General features: G+C 41.2%; 1 pseudogene; it reads right to left on the reverse strand.

Moving 5' to 3' along the window:
• Positions 1-279: 279 nt before the first annotated feature.
• Positions 280-878, reverse strand: LOC144251490 (GTP-binding protein Di-Ras2-like; annotated as a pseudogene).
• Positions 879-7,238: the final 6,360 nt, after the last annotated feature.

A 7,238-nucleotide genomic window follows, 5' to 3' on the forward strand; every position in this document is an offset into this window, starting at 1 on the left:
GAATACAGTCCTGATTTGGATAGGTCATCCAAAACGCAGTGAACAACTTCTGTTGCAAAATATTTCATGAAGGTGCAAAGTGTAGCATATACATGTTCACATCACTTAGAAAAATGATGTGCTTCTGGTCACTGGATGGCCTTTGTTGGCTGTTACCCAGCTGGGTACAGATCAAGTTATTGAAGAGGAAAACAAAAATCTTGGAGGGGCCAGGTTCACGTGGGGTGGGGAAGGGGCGAGGCGGGGGGACAGCAGAGGCTCCTTCCATGGCCAGGGCGTTCACATGACCACGCACTTGCCCTTGAGCTTTTCTTTCCTCTTCTGCTGCTTGCTCTTTTTGCCGTGATCTGGAAGCTCAAGGTCCTGCGCTTCTCCAGGTTGAGCAGCTCCTGGAAGAGCTCCTTGACGTTGTGGTTGAGCTTGGCCGAGGTCTCCATGAAGGTGCACTTCCAGGAGTGCGCCAGGGCCTCCGACTCGCTGCTCTGCACCTCGTGGCTGGGGCTCTCATCACACTTGTTGCCCACCAGCATGATGGGGATGCTCTCCATGTCCCCTTTGATCTCGCATATCTGCTCGTAGATGGGCTTGAGCTCCTCCAGGGACTGCCGGCTGGTGATGGAGTACACCAGGATGAAGGCGTGCCCCTTGGAGATGGACAGGCTCTGCATGGCTGGGAACTGGTGGCTCCCGGTGGTGTTGGTGATCTGCAGGGTACAGATGCTCTTGTCGCAGCTGATCACCTGCCAGTAGGTGTCTTCCACCGTGGGGATGTAGCTCTCCCGGAAGGTGCCCTTCACAAACCACAGGACCAGGGAGCTCTTGCCAACGCCCCCAGCCCCAAACACGGCCACCCGGTAGTCGTTGCTCTGCTCAGGCATGTTGCTGCAGGGCTCCCACCGTCCACCCGGGGACACCTTGCAAAGGAACCAGATGTGGAGAGAATGAATTTATTTGAAATTAAAAAAAATTCGACTTTGAAAAGTATGACTTTGCTTTCTTTTTGACTCTGCTTTCACTCTCCCAGCCCAAGAACATATTCCATTTAGAAACATCCACAATTCTAAATTCAATAAATCTGGCCAATCCTCAGTCTCCCAGAGGGCAGCCCATCTGCGCAGGAGCTAAACTGGAACCAGTCTGTTTCTCCTTTTTGGATCTTGACTCTGAGCAACTTTCATCACACACAGACCCTCTGCTCAGGGAGAAGAGGCAGAGTCTTCTAGATCGGGAAGAGCAGTGGGAGGGAAAGGGGGGCGAAGGAGAATAGCATGGGTGGTGGAAGGAGACCCTCATCATTATACAAAATACATGTATGAAGATGTGAGTTTGGTGTCAACATACCTTATACACAATCAGAGATATGGTAAAATGTGGTCTAAAGGTGTATTAAGAATTGTAATGCAAAATAATAATAATAATATAATAATAATAAAGAGCTCATGTATAATGGCATAATTTGGAGTGAACATATTTTATATACAGACTTACAAAAAATGGTGTTGTGAATGGATAATTATGATTGTAATGCACTCCACTATTGTCAGATATGTAAGAAATTAAAAAAAAAAGAAGATGCAGAGTCATCCCAAGAGGGACAGAATCAAGGATAGGCAATGGGGGGAGATGAGAAATTCACCAATGCCCTGAAGACACACACACACACACACACACACACACACACACAGCATGTGTGATTTTTTTTTTAATATTTGGAGGGAGGAATGAGGAAGCTTTTAATATTTATTTAAAGTTCATGTTAACTCATGAAATCCTATCACCTTGAAGAAGCTGGTGTCACTATTTCTGATGTGTAATGTTGAAACTGGAAACACAGAAGGGCTCAGGACGACAGTGTGATTCAGCCAGCTAGGAACAAGACTGGGCTACCAACCAAGGCACTATGGATGCCAGGCTAGCCACAGGCTGTCTGTAGAAGGGCTGGTCATGGTGTCCTGGGCATTACTCAAGCAGAGACTATCACCACCATGTAGAAAGACTTAAAAGTTAACTAAGAAACTTAGATAGTCGTTTTATTCATCAAACCTAAAATGATGTGTTTTATTTTAAAAAATCACAAGGAATGGAATATCACCAGGCTTGCTGTCATTAAAATTATTAGCAGTCATTAAAACTGAGTAGAATGGACGTTCCTTCCATCACAAACCTGACCCCTGGTCCATGGGAATTGTACACGTGTTTTTTTCATTTATAAACCATCAAATATCTTTTATCCTGTCTCCTCTTTGGCAAGGAAGGACATAATATGCAAAAAAAAAACAGAGAAATAAGCAAAATTCACATTTTTTAAACTAAAACAGAGAGGTAAACCTAATGCGAATCCTGGAATCCATTCATTTCTGCAGACAAGCATTGTACTCATTTTCCCCTTTCTATTCCTAGAGTAATTATGGAATAATAATAAGCATTGCTGAGCAAAATCATTTTCAGAGTCCAGTAAAAATTATTAAACATAATTAACAATGGGAGGAAATGCGTTTAGGCAATGAATATATATATAATCTCCTGGCAGACAGAATGTCAGATCAAAGTCCAGACTGCAACCTCCCTTCTTCTGCTTTCAACACGCATATCTGCCTACAAATTAACTCCATCAAATCCTCAGTTGTTCTTGTGCATACTTTGGAATCCTAGACCTACAAAGAAACTGCAGAAGCATCTATGATAAAAGAAGAAATAGAAAAATGTCAGGAAGTTCATTAACAAGAAAAGACTAAAAGAGAGCCTGCTGAAGAGTTTGATGAAGTGTATTCAATGCTCATGAAATAATCAAGATCAACCCAAGAGTGTAGGGTTGGGACAAATGAAATAAATTGTCATATAAGTTAAATCTAAAAAAAAATCAGTGTCACATGGAACCTGATTGGAAGGTCCTCTCTGTATTCTCCAAGTGAGGCTTGGAAGCTGGTTTTCTCAGACTTGTTTAGTATTATGCTTATTTAACTCCAGAACTCAGTCCAAGAATCTAGCTGGAAGAAAACCCATCCTAACAAGCCCCAAATCCCAATATTACCCAAAGATCTCTGGGTCCACAGGATTTGCTTTTTTTATGAGTTTGCTGAATATGTGAGCATTCCTTTTTTGTGCTAAGGCAGCTCCATAATAAAACTAGCAACTAAAATAGAGATAGCAACTACTAAACATAAAAAGAATCATGGTGACTGTTTTTCATTTGTCCAGATAAATATCAATTGAGCTTTGGCTACAGGCCAGGCTCTGGATGAGGGAACAGGAGACAACTGTGCAGAAGCGAGACCTATGCAGTGTCTACTCATAGAGTTCAGAATCAAGTGGAGCAGATGGAATAAAAAATATAACTTCACAAATATTTAAAAACGTACATCACAGGCTGTGGATATAGCTCAGTTGGTACGGTGCTTGCCTTGCATGCACAAAGTCTTGGGTTCAATCCCGAGCACCACAATCCTGAGTGCTAGTCAAGATGCAAAATAGCCATGCTTCTTTGGAAGACATTCTATCAGTACCTTAAAAAGGTCAACATAAAATTATCATGTGACTCAGAAATCCCCGTCCTAGGTACACACCCATAAGAAATGAAAACATATGGTTATGCAAGAACTTATACATGAATGCCCACAGCAATGTTATTCACAGTAGCCAAAAAGTAGAAACAATACAAATATCCATCAACTTGGTGGATAAGTGAAATACAATATAACAAGGAAATATCACTGCAAATAAAAAGGAATGAAGTTCTGATTCAGGCTACAACGTGGCTAAACCTTGAAAACATTAGTGCAGATGAAAGAAATGTTAACCAAAACACACACACATATTTGAACCCTCTTATATGAAATATGCACAATTGCAAATTTATAGAGTCTGCTGTGACTTAAATCTAAGTATTCTCCAAAGATCCATGTGGGAAAGGCTTATTTCCCAGAGGGGTGCCACTGGGAGGCGGTGGAACCTGACGGGAGACCTTTGGGTCATTGGGGGTGCTTTCTCAAAGGAGACCCGGGTCTCTTTCTTTTTTCTGTCTCACTCCACAGCCATGAGCTGAAGATTTGCTACTCCTGCCACGATATGCCACCAAAGGCCCAAAGCAAAGGGGTCAATCCTGGACTGAAAACCTCTAAAACAGTGAGTCAAAATAAACCTTTTCTCATGATAAGTGAAGTATCTCAGGTATTTTTGTTATAGTGACAGAAAGCTGGCTAACACAGAAACAGAGGTGTATTTGTGGCTGCCTAGACATACAGTAGACATGCACTGGGGAGAAATGGAAAGTGATCATTAGTGGGTACAGGGATTCTTTGGCAGTGAAGATGTCTCAACATTAATTGTGGCAATAATGTCAAAACTGTGCGAATATGCTAAAAACTACTGAGGTGTACATTTTAATTGGGTGAATTATATTGCCATAAAGCTATTGATTTAAAAGAGAAGCAAGAGTTTATTGCCTGTAATAACAGGTCATGGATCTCTGTGTGAAAAAATAACATATTAAAAGTAAGAGGCTTAGCTTTATTCCTAATAGCCAGATATTGGGAACATCCCAAATATTCACAATAGAAAGCATGGGCTCCATCACATCCATGCCATGAGAAATGATAACCCTGAATGAAAACATCCACAAATACCCAAGGGCAATGTAAAAGACACCACCTCAACCCCTGATTGAACCTGACCTTCCGGGCACTAGATATGCTGAGCACCTCCACATGGGTGAGAGGTCAACAGATGCCACTATGGGCTCTTATATAAGGTCATTACCTTGATGATCCTGAATGATGTGATTCATTTAAAATGATCACAGAAACAAAATCTCAAAATTTGAAAGAAAAAAAAAATCATAAAAAAACTGGGGAGTCAAATAGGATCTGTTCTCCATCTCCCACAATTTGAGGAAAATGAGGTCAGGGATCAAAAATGAAAGAAATAGGAAGCAAAGTTTCGGGTTGGAAACACAGGAGCTAAAGGAAGATGAGCAAGGTTTCCTATAAATGATACAGTGGGGTCGGGAAGAGGTAAATCCTATTGCTCAGAGTGTGGCAATGATGAAAGTTGAAGAGATTGCTAGTAACTAGATAAGAAATGTAGATTTCTCTTTCTTGAGACCTGGGGATTAAGGAACCGGGGGGAAGGACAATTAATGGGTGAAGGGTCAGGTAGAGACCAGAGGAGCAGGAAAGTTCTATATAGAGTTGGTGGTGGGTAATCATGAAGCACATCCGGAAGGTGGCAGGTCACTGGGGTCCAGGGTGTGCGTGGCAGGCCTGTCCTCAAAGACAGCAGGAAGGAGAGAGTGGCGGCAGCAGCCCAGGATGCTTACATTAAACCTTCCCAGACCCACCCAGACCACTGAGCTTACCAACAGAGCAGGAGAAAGCCTCAGTGATCTATGTTTAATAACCACCAACAAATGGTAAACTTCAAAACAAACAAGAAATAACAGTGCGTGCACTTGATTACCAATATGTAAGGAAAGTATAAAATGTTCTTTTGTCGAAACCCAGGCCCTTTCTTTAGATGACCCCACTCTGTCTTCTCAGAAACAACCGCTGTTAGAAAGATTGAAACCATTCTCCTTTTCTGGCATCTGACCTTATGATTTTAAATCATGCGCTCATGACTTGAATAAATCTTAATGTCCTGACTTAATGATTTGAGACCATATTTATGAAATTAACAAATTACATTCCCTCATGTCTTATTCTGTTTTCAGTGGCTTTAACTGAATATCAGAGACGGGATAATTTATAAAGAATAAAAGTTAACTGGGGTCAGTAGAATGAATCTGACACAACTTTTCTAGGTACACATATAAATATACCACAGTGAATCTTACCAATTGTGTACATCCACAAGACAGGGGTCCTAGTTAAAATAAGATCTATTCCAAGATGGTTATGATTATATCAAAATAGATTCTACTGCCATGTATAAATTTAAAAAGCCAATAAAATTTTTAAAAAATATTTTTTAAAAGTTAGCCAGGCATGATGCCTGTATTACCAGTGGTTTTGGAGGCTGAGGCAGGAGGATTTCGAGTTTGAAGCCAGCCTCAGCAATCTAGTGAGGCCCTAAAGTAACTCAGCAAGACCCTGACTCTAAGTAAAATATATTAAAAAAAAAAAGGCTGGGGATATGGCTCAGTGGTTAAGCAACCATGAGTTCAATCTCTAATACAAAAAAAGAGAGAGAGAGAGAGACAAAGAGAGAGAGAGAGAGAGAGAGAGAGAGAGAGAGAGAGAGAGAAAGAAAGAAAGAAAGAAAGAAAGAAAGAAAGAAAGAAAGAAAGGAAAGAAAGAAAGAAAGAAAGAAAGAAAGAAAGAAAGAAAGAAAGAAAGAAAGAAAGAAAGAAAGAAAGAAAGAAAGAAAGAAAGTTAACTCAGCTTGGAGATCCAAGGGGCTGTATCTGGGGAGGGCCTTCATGCTGGTGAGGGTTCTGCATCACCCTGAGGGAGCTCAGAGCATCATATAGTCACACAGAAAGTGTGCTGGCTTAGGCTCTTTTCTTCTTCTAAAGCCACCAATGTCATCATGGGGGCCTCATCCTCCTGACCTAATCTAATCCTAACTACCTCCCAATGTCACCTCCACATACCATTAACATACGACCTTAGGGATCAAACCTCCAACACAGGAGTTCTAGGAGATACACCCAAACTATTTTGTGGTCCATTATCTGATGTTTTGGTAGTTATGCTATATTTTAAAGTATATACCAATCATTAAGTTTTGAGAGACAATATAGCAATTTATTCTAAATTTTATATTTATTTATTTATGGTACTAGGGATCGAATCCAGGATCACTTAACCACTGAACCGCATCCCCCAACCCATTTTTATTTTTCATTTTGAGACAGGGTCTGGCTAAGCTGCTCAGGGCCTTGTTGAATTGCCGAGGCTGCCTTTTGAAAGTGCAGTCCTCCGGCCTCAGCCTCCCTGAGTGACTATGAGTACAGGTTTGTGCCACTGTGCCCGGCTGTTCCAGAGTCTGAGATCAGCCTCCTGTGCTTTGTCTGCAGGTCATTTCTGAATCCTGTCGGCAGTGGCTTTCATTGAATCTTAAAAGTATTTTTCACTAACAAAGTGGACAGCAGATTGGAGCCCTCAGGAGAGAAAAGGTAAACTTCTTCCATCGAGCTTTTCTAATTGAAGGGCAATTTTCTGTCTGTAACACTTTATTTCACACTTTTTATGGATTATCTTTTCCCTAAAATAACTCTCTGTTGGCAATTTTAAAAACCT

The sequence above is a fragment of the Urocitellus parryii genome, assembly GCF_045843805.1.
Source record: "Urocitellus parryii isolate mUroPar1 chromosome 13 unlocalized genomic scaffold, mUroPar1.hap1 SUPER_13_unloc_9, whole genome shotgun sequence".
Classification (NCBI taxonomy): domain Eukaryota; kingdom Metazoa; phylum Chordata; class Mammalia; order Rodentia; family Sciuridae; genus Urocitellus; species Urocitellus parryii.